At 49.7% G+C, this 13,148-nt stretch overlaps 1 long non-coding RNA gene across 7 annotated transcripts in view; it reads right to left on the bottom strand.

Annotated features, from left to right (window-relative positions):
- LOC308178696 overlaps positions 1-13,148 on the bottom strand; it is a 47,421-nt gene that overhangs the window by 28,250 nt on the left and 6,023 nt on the right. For 5 of the 7 annotated variants that reach the window (XR_013939912.1, XR_013939913.1, XR_013939914.1 and 2 more), the window contains one exon: positions 1-13,148. This exon is cut by the window's left edge. This is a non-coding gene — a long non-coding RNA (uncharacterized lncRNA). The other 2 variants (XR_013939916.1, XR_013939917.1) reach the window with 2 other exon arrangements.

The following is a 13,148-nucleotide window of genomic DNA, read 5'->3' as shown; positions in this document are numbered from 1 at the left end:
GATAGATAGACGGACAGGCAGGCAGGCAGCCTTTTAAATGCTCTTCATATTTTTCCCATGACATCTGCCTGCAAGAGTTTAAATTATGAGTCTTACTTACAGCTTTGAAAGGATTTAAAATGCTTAAATCCCTGTTAAAAACTAAACTAACAAAGCTTGGCCGGATACTACATTTGTAATCCACAATGAAAGCTGCCCGCTGTATTTTAAGGGCTGCTGAGCTCTCGTGGAAATACCCTGCGAACGCTGAGCTCCTCCTAATGACCAACCTGTTACAGAAGGGGTTCGGTGCCAGACTCAGACCCCAGCTACATCACGTCTGTGCCGAATTGCCTCCAAGGAAACCGAGAGCTAAATATTTGCAGCAGGGCGAGCTGCTGCTGCCCACCAAGAAATGCATCCCATGTGCCCTGCTTCTCCTACCCAGACCCGCGGCAGCCTGCTGAGATGCCCAGCGCTGTCGGGGTGCAGTCGGGGCTGGGACAGAGGGGTCTTCAGCTCTCCAAGGCAAGATTTTGCCCCCCTGCACCCAGACATGAGCAGGACACTGCGGACAATACAGGTTCCCCAAGCGCATCGCCAGCCCAAGCCCTCGGAAAAGCCCACTCGTAGCAGAACCCACAGACTACAGAAGGTCCGGGGGAGTTCAGTTCTCGTTAACCTTTATTTATCATCCTCTTTGAGACAGACAGTTCAGCTTCCACCTTCCCATGCTGAGCACAGCCCGCTGACCACAGGAACTGCACGGCTTTGCAGACAAGCCCCAAATTCCCCTACTTCTGGCCCAAAACCAAAAACGGCCCGAGCATGAGCAAGCACGACACCACAGCGGCTCTGGGAGCAGCACCCTGCCCATCGCTCGCGCACCCTCCTCCTCGTGCTGCACCGTGGGAGAGGAAGCTCCAGCCTAAAACTCCCGCGCTCTGATGGGGAAATACAGAGATGGACCTACCAAGGAGGGTGAAAAAAGGGACAGGGTCCACCGCTGCCACCAGGACTGCCCTGGGTGGCCCATGGGGACACCCTGGCCATGGGGACACCCTGGCCATGGGGACACCCTGGCCATGGGGACATCCCCGCCGGAGGAACGCGATCGCTGCCAGCTGCAGCGCTCGCTCCCCATCCAGCCTGCAGCTGGATCTCGTTGCCAGGGAAAGGCTTGTGACTTCTGACTATTCTGTTTATTCCGCTAAAGACCATAATCATCTTGCTAATTGTTTGGGTTTGTTTGGGTTGTTTCAGAGAGCTCCTGTTGTAGTGAGGCCGTGTGCTGCGCTCCCTCTGCTGGCAGGCTCACTTGGGCTGCGGGAAAGGCTGCTGGGGAAGGGGAGAAGCAGCTCCTGCCCCGAACCGCCACACCGCAACCCTTCCCAGGCCCTGCCTCGGCTTGGTCTGAGCCTAGGACCTGAGACTGGCCTTATCCTGCCAGCTTTCTTCCTCACGGCCTGGCTATTCTGAGTCTTGTCAACAAAAAAAAGAAACGTGGGGCTCGGTAAAACTCAAGTAATCCGTGCTTCAGATGGAGACGCTCTTAGACTTGAAAGTCACGTCCACAGCAGCAAGGCAGGCGTGTCTTGCTGCTGATGGTTTTGAGCTGTGGTTTTCAACGGAGTACCGGCTCAACCCTCAGCATCAGCAATTACACCCGTGACAAATTGTGAGCAAAAACATGAAAGCAGATCTTGGCAGTCTTGACTGTAGAAAAGGACAGGAAGCATCACCTGAAGAGAGGCAAGGAGATGCTTCAGCAGCGCGCCTTCGGAGCCCAGCACCAGGAAACCTGCTCCCGAGCAGAATTTTAATGGGGTGTTCCCCGCCTTCTGTCTGCATTTGTGTTTCCTTGCTTCATGCGCCTGACAGACAGCCATGAAACAGGCCCCGACGTGGCCCGGCCGGCTCACGGCCGCTGCAGGCAGCGGTGCTCGAAGCTGCGCGCATGGGGAGCGTTAGAAAACCTGCCGGAGGATTAACAGATATCTGGGAGACGGCACAGGACCCGAGGGTCAAAACCTGCCCGGGGGCTCATTCAGCCCTAGGCTCACAGCATTATGCTACCCTAAAGATGACCCCGCAGCATCCTGTTTTCCTGGGGGGTCCTGTTTTCTTTGATAACTTGGGTGAAGCCCGGCGCAAGAAAATCCCTTCCGCTTCAGAGACCGTTTCTCACACATGGAACAGCTATAAAGCCCTCGGTGCCGCCTCCCCTTTCTGGAAATGCCATGAATGGGATTAAGCCCAGGGTCTTGCAGCATTTACAGTGCTACTTTCATCATCAGAGCAGCAGAGAAATCTTTTGACGGACATGAGTATAAGCCAGCAGCCAAGTCATTAACCTAAAAGTAGGGGAGTTTTTCATCAACCCTATTCAGTAGGAAAGTTAGGAAATGGTAAGAACGCTCTTAAAATCAGCCAAATAAAAGGCAAGACATCCCCCCATATAGACACTTTCTTGCTAAAACTATTAATAAACATTGCACTTTACGTCAATCCCTGAAGGTCAAAGCAATCTTTTTCCCTAGTGGAGGCTCTTATAGAGATTTTTAGAGCTGCATTTTATGCCTAAATGTACTTGCTTAATGAGTGCAATTTTACATCTGCTCAAGTGAAACAGGTTGTTGTACATTTGCTTTCTTCCAAGGTTTTATTACACCTACTTGGCTGATGATGGCCAGCCAAAAGAAATGAAAGATGCTGGGAAATAAAAATGGAGTTACTGAATGTATTTGCCTTTAAAAAAAAAAAAAAAATGCATATGAAGCAGTGTTCAGTACCTGTTTACAGAGATTTCACTCTACACCAAAAAAAAATGTTAACTAGCATAAAAAGCTTAATTCTTCTAGACGAGCCCTTTGCTTGCAACCATAACATTCAAAGAAAAAATAAACAAGCACAAGATGGCTGTGAACTGCCCAAAAGGGCACAAAGGGTGCCTGCTTGCCACAGCCCCCCTGCTCTGGAGCCTGCTCACGCAGGGACCCCAGGGCTGGGCACAGCGCGGGGCCAAGACCACGAAATAAGCCCAGCCCTACGTGCAGAAGTCACTTATGGAAAACTCTCTAAAAAAACTCCAGCACGCAGTAAATTAAATCATGCGGAGCAGCTCCTATCTCTGCTGGCGCTGAGGGGAAAAGATGAGAAAAATTCAAACGCGTTCGCCTGCGAGAACGCTGACGCTTATGAATTATTACTGCTGCGAAGTGCCGAGAGGCCCGTGGGGAGCAGGGCCGCCACGCTGGGGCCTGTTTAGTGCTGAGGGGCAGGCAGGTGATTGTGTGATTCTGTTTGTTACTGTTATTGGGGTGTTCGTTGCTGTTATTGGGGTGACGGCAGGGCTCTGGGGGAGCACAGGGCCTGGGCTGGGGTCCTGGGGACAGAGCAGGACAGGGACAGGGACAGGGCCGGCCAAGGCCAAGGCCAGGGCCAGGGCCAGGGCCAGGGCCCACCCTCTACCACCACTGGCGGCCGCCATTTTCCCCCCGTGCCCCTAGCAACCGCCCCTTAGCAACGTAGAGCCACGCCCCTTTTCTCAAGCCACGCCCCCCTCCCCGGTCCGCCACGCCCCCTCCCCCTTTAGCCCCGCCCCCGCGCCGCTCGGCGCCGTGCCCTCTCCCCGGGCTCGGGCCGCTGTCACGTGGCCGCGTTGCCTGGCAGCGCCGTCGCCATGGCGACGGCCGTACGCGGGCGGCGGGAACGGGCCTGAGGGAAGGGGAAGGGGGACGGGGAATGGCGGCCGCGGGGAGCAGGGGGGGTCTGGGCATCCCCAGCTCGAAATGGGGGCCGGCAGCGGGGCAGCAGCCTCAGCCAGGGGCTGGGAGCCCGCCTGGCACATCGTGCTGCCGTCCCTGAAGCCCTGGGGCTTGCTTGTGCAGCCCCACTGATGATGATGATGATGATGATGATGAAGAAGCAATGGAACACGGGGGGGAACGAGGAAGGGAGCAGAGAAAATGCTGGCTGAAAATCGGCCTCGTTGGGGCCCCGGGCTGCCAGGCTGCTCACCAGGGCTGCTGACACCTCCATGGCCAGCGGCAGGCTGGTCAGGAAGGCGCTAGCGCCGCTGCCGTGCCTCGACCTCAAAGGAAACCCCAAATCTGAGTGTGGGAAGGGCAGGGCGAGGGGAGCCGCAGCGGGCTGTGCCGCCTGGTGCAGGCCAAAACCAGAGCTGAGAGGGTGACGAAGTGGCCAGGAGGGGATCCCGGCAGGGGATGGGCTGTGGGTGCTGCGATGGGTGGCACAGGTCCTGTGCCCCAGCCCCGGTGCTCCACGAGCTTCATTTTTGTCTCTCATCGTCCCCACGAGGGCAGGGAAGGGCCTGCGAGGCCACGCTGCAGTGCCTCAGCCCAGCTCTGGCGGCAGGGAGAGGTCCCTGGGGTGGCATCTGCAGGACACTGAGCTTGGGGGTGTCAGGATGCAAAAGGCAATTCCCTGCAGACTTCTTGCCAGGCTGCATTCCTCCGTCTGTGCTGTCTCCTCGGGCCTCCTGGGGAAATGGTAATAATAATAGTAATAATAATAAAACATCTTCTGTGTCCAACGAAAATCAGACTCCCGGTGTTTGAACCTGAATGCGTGGTATTGGGGCACCTCTGATCCAGAGCTGGCACCGCCCGAGCCCATGGGCAGGCCCAGCAGGCCGGCTCAGCAATGTGCTGGTGTGGTGGGTTTTTTGTTTGCCTTTTTTTTTTTTTTTTTTTTTTGAGAATTGTTGAGTTTTATCATGTTTTATTTAGACGCACTTACTCCAAAAGTTTCTTGAGCTAGAAGGGGCTTTTTGCTGTCGAGGGCAACATCACAAAAACTCTGTCTCTGCAGCTCTCTTCTCACACCCTATTCCCTTTGTTTTCCTGGTAATTACGTAACGCTTAAAGAACCTGAAGCAGAAGATGTAGGAAGACACAATCTCTGCCCCCAAAACCTGCCGTTCCGAGTTACAGAAACAGCCGTGGCAAATGACAGGCTGGGGAGAAGGATAAAGAGATCTCTAATTCTATCAATTTAATGAGGTCTTTCCTTATCAGCTTCAGCCCTCGTCCATATCTGCTAAGTGGCTTTTCTTAGAGATTGAATGACTACGATTTAGCGTGTGGGAGCTTCTTTTGTTACACAACTGACCAGATTTTCGACAGTTCGATCTCTGAAGAGCTGAGCTGTTTCCAAAGCTGAAGCCAGCACGCAGATGGCAGCTGAGCTCTCCTGAAAATCACGGTCCGTGCAGGGCTGCCACCCACCCAGGCAATATGCCGGGCCTCGCAGGGTGACACCGTGCTTTGGGAAATCAGCCTTTCCTTCAATTAACGAAGCAGTTTTTCATCTGGGAGCACAGTGCACTGAAATGAGCCTTGCTCTGGACCCTTCTGCCCAGGCAGTAGCAGGGGATGGATCTTGCTCAGGAAAGGCATCAGTCGGAATAGCCTTAGCCAGGGATCTTCCTGCTCCAGGGATGGTGATATTCTCATCCCTGTAATTCCCTAGAAATTCTCTCATTTCTACCATCATGGAAACCAATGCTGTTTTACCTTGGACCACACTAACACCAGGGCTGAGCTCCTCCTGAGAAACGGGATAAGCTCTAAACCTCAATGCGCGACCGTTTATAGGGCTTTAACCCACACCGAGGCCACTTCCATCAGCAGAGAGGAACCTTGAAACTACAAGGCCAAACTGCAGGTGGTCCTTGTTTATTGGGCAAGGATACTTTTTTTCTTTTCAGCAGAGTTGAAATTGAGTTGTTCTACAAATTGAAAATTTAAAAGGTGACTATATTTAATCCGATATGTCTTTTCCATCATATTTTCTTAATGATGCAAGAGCTTTTTGTCTCAAATTTCTTAGGCTATTTCTTCACAACAGAGGTCAGGAAATGAAGCCACGTTTCACATGGAAGACAAAGGCATGCAGCACATTTCCCATGCATGAGGACAGGCAGGGCAGGTGACAATAAAGCAAGAGCCTTTTTGAGCCACGCACCAGAGTGGGGCTTCCCCCTCTTTGACTCAGACAACATCCCTCTGGCAATCTGGGGACACTTAGCAGGAAAATACAGTCTTAAAGCAGGAGCTGACAGCACTGGTGCTGCTTTTGGAGAGTTAAGACACACGAACAGACAGGCAGATCTGCACTGCCTCTGATTAGATTAAGGGCTGTGGAGGCAGTCTCCTGAATCGGTGTTTGCTGGGAACAAATAGCACGGAGATGAAAGCCTGTGTCTTGTTACAGGCTCACGTTGCTATAACCAATATTGTATTTTAACGAACCATTTCTGAGCGAGCCTTATGAACGGCTATTTTACTCTGAGTTTGGATTTGTTTAAGGGCACCGACAGAAAATTAAGATTTTTTAAGCTATTGACCTGAACATTACCCACTTAAAAGCCATATAGACTAGCTGAAAGTAATCAGAACTCCATTTCCTGCGTAGTAAAAGATCCATGTACACTGAATCCATGCAGAAATAGACAGGCACCTCCACTGAAAATATGCTAAACATATTTATATATATACAAACACACACACAAAACCTGTAGGCGCAACCGCATGCATTACTTGTGCGTGCAGTTATTTTCGAGCACATTCAAAACCGTAGCAAATGACTAGCTAGAACTGAAACTGTTTTCATCCGCAGCTACAGGGGATGCAGGCGCTATCGCAGCCATCACGCGAGGCTGTGCGCAGGCAGGCGGCCTTCTTCGAAACTGCCTCGCGCTGTTCCTGGCGAGGCAAGGAGGTGTCGCGCTGCAGCCTTTGAACCCGTACACCACATCAACGGCGAGAGGAAAACGACACGCCAAGGACCTCAGTAAACATGGATTATCTTGTTGACTGTAACCGCTACAAGGCAGCCCTGGGTTCTGCAGCAGCCGAGTACTTTGCCCTGTTTCTATAACAAGGCCTGCTCACGCGTTGCCTGCTTCCCGCACGACGGGGACGAAGGGAGGCAAACAGGGCCCCGTGGACGTGGGGCTCCACCAGGCAGCTCCGGGCGGCTTCACAAGTTTCGGTTCCTGGGCAGGTTTTGTAAGAACACCCTGAAGCCAGAGAGTACGGTTTGGGTGTGTTCAGACACAAGCCTGAGACGCTTCGAGCAGAGCTAGCCCAGCAGTTGATCGTGACATGCCCAGCTCCTCTGGCAGCAGGAGCGGAGAAAGCAGAAGCAGTCGCGGTGTACCAGCCGGTAGAAAGACGCATGCTGTGATATGCCTGACATCCCGCTTGCAGAGTCCAATGTCATCCTTAAAACCACTTCCTCCTTTTCGTCAGCAGCATCCTGTGTGATTTCCTGCCTTGTTTTGTAAGAGCAGTACAAATGAAAGGATTCCTCGCTTACAGAAAGCCATTTTCTGTCTTTAGCAGCTCTTTTTTCAATTCTACTTACAAAATCCCTTTTTAAAACAATTTCCTAACACGTTGGTTTTCTTTTTTCTTTTTTTTTTTTAAATTCACATTATCTCTCTACAGCCAAAATCCTTTTCCAGACTTTTTTTTAATACAGTTAAGATTAACATAGAGACCTCAAAACTTACTATTTCTGTTACAAAATGTATTTACTGAGATACAGCACAGCAAAGTTTTTACTGCATGCACAAGAGCTAATTTTTCACTTAAATCACTTAGTGATCTTAATAGCTACAAATGTCTTGGGCTTTGTTTCGTAAAGAAATTAATTTCCCTTCCATCCCCATCCAAAATCCACTGTGAAGAGCAAATGTATTCAGAGTAATTTGCATGCACCGTGCACCATTCCTACTATTGTTAGGATATCACTCCCTCCCACAGACACTAAAGCTGCTTACTCAGTGCTTAAGGCCAAACTCTAATACTACTCTGATGGATTCTAAATTGAGGTAAGTTGGCATCTTCTGGCAGCTCCCGAAACTGAGCTTTCGCAGAAATTTAACCTCCTTTATACTCAATTAGATTTTTCTAGTCTCACTTAAACTGCCACCCACCTTCCATCGTGTGTTATAAACCCTCCTAACACCCTAAACTTTCTTCTTTTGTATTAACATGTAAATTAAATCAATTTACCTTCCTGCTAGTCATCTTCATCTGGGTACAAATTAATCTAGGGAGAACCCAGCTGAGGCAAAGGCAGGTTGATAATACTCCACCGTATCCCTCTGCTCTGAGCATGTTTTTTTCCATGTCTTGTTGGCTTGTCTGCTTAAACTCGAGCCACTTTACTTGATCTCTTTTGTTTCTAAGAACACTCAATGAACTAAACCCAAGGATCTGTGTAGCACTCACGAAGCCTAAGACTTGTTAGCGTTGTGGGGACCAAACGCGTTTGTCGCTCCTGACCAACAGCGTTTCCTGTGATAAGAATAGTTGCTGGTTACCACAGGCTGTCACATACTTATGAGCAAATTCCAGTTTCTGAGAACTAAACCAGCATGCCTTGGGCTGCCCTTCGTGTGAAACTTGACAGGTTTGGTTCACACAGCTTGGTGAAAATGATCTCGACTCCCGTAGCTTGTCCATGGGCTTGAACTCATTCTCCCCAGGCCTTTCAGCTCCGGCAAGCAGTTTGCAGCATTTCACCCATAATATCTGTGTGTAATCCACCTTTAGTGTAATTTTCACCTGCAGCCATTAACCACCTCGTGTTGATTCTGCAGCCAGCTATGTTTTACACTGAGGGCTGAAACCAGGAGCTAGACTTCGGGTTTCATTACAGAACACTGGTATGACTCCAAGGAACCTGTTTCGGTAGCAACAAGCTAAATTCAACAGTAGTTTCCGTTTTATGCAGGCTGTTTTCAGAAGTTGTTGACCTAACCCCGCCTGCCTGGGCTTCTCTGTCGTGACGACATCCCAACCGTGAGAGCCCCTTGTTTGTGTGGCCGTCCTCTATTTGAGAGCTGCGGCTTTTCAAAATCGGGATTCTGGCCAGCGCTCCCCAGCCGCCGTGCATGCTACAGGTACTGTCAGCAGCAGCAAGTGTTGGGTGTTGGAGCTCTCAAGTCCCAATTTTAACAGGGGAGCTGATGTCTGCAGTCCTTAGTCAGCTAATTACCCTCTCGTGGCCTCAGGAAAATGAAGGCTGTGCTACTTGGGACCTTCCCAGGCCTCATAAGGATCAGTTGGTTAGCGTACGTGGAAGGTTAGAATATGTCTGATGCTTTCTGCACAACAGAGGCGTTGAGATTTCCCAGTCACCTGACTGTTTGGTGTCCAGAGGCTTGTACCTTCTTCATCGCTTTCAGACAAAAGTAACCAGCATAGCAGATGCAAGGCAGTACCGAGCATCTTTGCGCTTTTTATACTTGGCAAGGCCACAGGAGCCTTTCACGGCCTTGCCTCATGCCCTCAGCTCCCGCTGCAGCTGGGGCGGCTGCTGCAGGCCTCAGCGCTCGGACTGAGCCCCAAGAGCGGTTCCAGGAAGGCCGCCGGGCCCCGCTCCCCTGCTGACGCGAGCTGGGGGTGCTCCAGCTCTTCGTTGGAGCCACCCTGGCTTTCTCTGGCCTGTGCCCGGCCATCTTGCTCCTGCCTTTCATTTCGGTTTGTTCGCAGGCTGCCTCGGAGCTGAGGAGGGCTGAGAGTCTCTCAAAACACACTTGACAGGCTGACACGGCCTGAGCTACTAAAAAAAACCACCGGCCGTGACAGACTTCTCCCCGCGATCCCCAGATATTTACAGTCTTCCTGTTTTACTGTGCAGGTAAAAACGATTCCCTGTTGTGTTTCTTCAGCAGCTGTTCTGCTTCCATCCAGAGACATCTTTTCTAAGGACTTGAAAATATCATTCTTTAATCAGCTGAATTGGACGTTGAACCTTGTGAAGCGGCAGGGACTAAGCACGGTGTCTGTAATGCCCCATCTGTCTTCTAAGAAGCTGTACAGAGCGCAGCCAGGAGACCTTTGGGCTCATCTAAAAACACTACACTCGAATGAAAACTGAACTAAAAATAGTAATTACTGGAAAACAAAGGGGACAACCTGACCCCACAGTTGGCAGACTTCGTGCAACAGCAGTGATATGCAATTGTCTGCATATTTCTAAACTATACTTGAGAACAGCTTCCAGGAGCTTCCAGGCAGAGATGCATACACACTCTGACAGATAGTTTCTCTTTACAGGAGAGAGGGCTCCTTGGACTAGCCAGGCCCCATCCCAAATATAGACCCGACCGTTTGGCACATTGCAGCTCATAGACCTGCAAAAGCTCTCCAACGGCCCAGACCTGAATCTTTTCCCTGACAGCTGAAGATTTGAAGAAAACAGTGAAGCTGTAAAAAAACATGATAAATAACCATGATTAAATACCAAAACAGGGGTCATTTTACAGTTAGAGGGATGCGCTATGCTGTGGTAGTACTTAGAAATCCAAGTATAGTTCAGGATCCTGTATGATAAGGCAATGCACAGATGCCCTGGAATCAAGGTGGAGAAAATGGGTGCATTATGAGAACTAACAAGGATTTGAGCTTGCTAGGGTTAAAGGACAGGTCAGCATCAAAGCTGTAAGCAAGCTGTGTATCTTCTGAACCACACTGAAGAAATCTGTGGTGCCATAAATGAGTACTAATGTCAGTGAGAGCTGCTCTAACCACTCCCTTGTCCAGATGGCCGCTATGTTTTTTCATGTAAAGTATACCAGCTAACACAAGGAACCCCATGTATATAAGGAACAAACATAATTCTCCTGCATTCTTCCTCTTTTCCCCCTGTAGGTTGCTTTGCAATTCACAGCTGAAAGAAAGATGACTTCAAGACAGAAAGATTCATACACACCAAAGATTATTCCTCAGACCAGAAGCATCCCTCCATTTAATGCAGCCCAAGAGAGGACAAAGTGCCTGGTATTCCCCGAGCCAGCCCATTGATAAGAAAATGAAAACCTCACTGGCCTCGTATGCCTTCATGATGGATAACAGCTACTTCGAGGAAGCCAAGCCTAGCATAGACAAAGAGCAAAAGAAAGAGGCCAGGGTCTTCAGGCTGATCAGGACTGCAGAAACCTGCAATCATTTCAAAACCTGAGACTGCTCTATCAGGAGCCAAGGGTACGTTAACCACCAGCAGATCTCTCAGCAGGGATCAGGCCAGAGCAGTGTGAGGCAGGGCTAATGAATGCAGTGTATCAGCCTTGTTCAGCCTGTCCTGAAATGTCACTTTTCAGCTGTTTTCTCTATGATTAGAACCAGGAAGAGAAGAAATAAAAAGTACTTTTTTTTTTCCCTCCATGCATTCAAGTTTCTCCTCTGTTTTTCACAGGGCACCCTCTGATCTGTGCTGTGAAATGGCATTAAGCTGGAGGAAAGCATTCCAAAAACTATCACAGACATCTGCATGTGGCAAACTTCTCTTGCCTTACGTTAGATGTGAAATTTGGACTGGAAGCTTGGACCACAGTTCTATGGTCATTTATACCAGGTTTGAGCACTACTGGATCATTTAGCATGACAAATTCGATCCAGATCCTGGGCACACAATTACATTTCTGTTGAATTAGCCAGAGTACATAACATGGTGTTATGCTGGCTTTATGTCGGCAGCAGGAAGAAAGACAATATCTAATCTGGCACAAAGCCTGCCAATACAGATTTAACGCCATAACTTTTTTGAATGATTTTGTATGGGATCAGTGTTTTCGGTTGTATGGACAAGTATTTTATAACCAGGAGCCCTAGGGCCAGATTTCCTCTGCCAGCAACCTATGGCCATTTTCACAGCGTTGAGAGTTTCTCCATATTTTTTTTCTCTTATTATGCCTCCACATAAGCCCCTTGTCCCATTTGAGGTTATTATTGCAGTCCATTATAGCACCATAAATATAAATAACAAGTATTTAGGATCCATCTCTCAACACAACAGCCTTCTACTGTTGCTCCCAGCATCCTGCAGAATTGTGGGTGCATACAATTGCGTGCAAATTTTCTAATACAAATATCACAGTTGTTTGTTCGACTGGATGGATGCACACTGTCATTTGCTTGCGCAGTTACTATACCGCTGCCCATGCAGCCATGGGAACTGTCACTGCTGATCTCTCAATCCATCTTTCTAATGGTCATTAGCAGCGGCTGATTTCTGAAAGGACCTGCGCTTCTGCATGGCTCCACGGTGCTGGACTTGGGCTGGAAAAGACTACGCTTGGTTTCATTCACAGAGGGTGCCGTTTTCTGAGGAAAACGAGAGCACCAGGCTGTCACTCACTGAGAAACTTTGCAGAATTCACCCTCTGTGCTGCTTTACCTGCTGACGCTTCTCATCCAGCCAGTTTTACCAAAGTAATCCTTCTCACAACTACAGCCTGGAGTTTCTCTCTGGAAGAAAACCCACTCTGGAAAAGTTGCTTATTTTAGAAGCCACAGCCTCAAGGAAGATATTTTTCCCTAATCCCAAACTAAATGATATCATACTTGGCCTAGTGCTGTAACCATGGTACTGAAGTTATTTATGACTGAAATTAATGCTATAGTTAGCAACACTGGAACAGGGTTTCTTCTATGCTACTGTCCAACTGCCTCCCTCCCCCAGCCCCAGGCTATACTGGAAAGCAAGACCGGGTGTCTCCAGAGGGTCTTTAATTTGCGGTAAACAATGTCAGCCTCCGCCGATCCCCAAAACTTGGCAACACACAGCTGGGTATGCACAAAGACGCATCTCCTAAACAAAAACAAAACACTTGGCTGTGCTTTTATTGATCTTATTTTGTTGGGGGATTTATCTGGGTTTTGTTTATCTTAGTTCTGAAAAGTAAACGTTAATTTCCACGGAGGGACCTGGGGCTGCCGCGGGCAGAGCCAGGCCTGGCAGCAGCAGGGAGAGCTCGGCAGCTCTAAGCTCAGGGAATCACCGCGAAGGCGAAGAGGGGAGGTCAGCTTTTGTGCCTGGGGACACTGCAATAGCCGCCTCAGAGAAACTGATAGCCTCTGTACACAAGCTACTGGGAACCAGACCAACATTATTCCTGGCCTGATCCCTCCGCAAAGATCCCAGAGCAGGTGGGGAAGAGTCCAGCAAAGCGGAGGAGAACAGAAACGCAGAAAACCACAAAGCGATGAGTCTCTCCTGGTCAAAAAATCAGGCAGCTCCCCGCTTGCACAAGGCAGATCACAGAAAGAACAGCTCCCAGCTTTCTACGACAGCCCAGAGACCAGGGCACCCGTGCTCCCCTGGGGTATCTTCACCAGCTTCTGCATGCC

This window comes from Anser brachyrhynchus, assembly GCF_964034855.1.
Source record: "Anser brachyrhynchus genome assembly, chromosome: 16".
In the NCBI taxonomy this organism is placed as follows: Eukaryota; Metazoa; Chordata; class Aves; order Anseriformes; family Anatidae; genus Anser; species Anser brachyrhynchus.
Note: the sequence above shows the minus strand (reverse complement) of the source record. Positions and strands in the feature narration are given on the sequence as shown.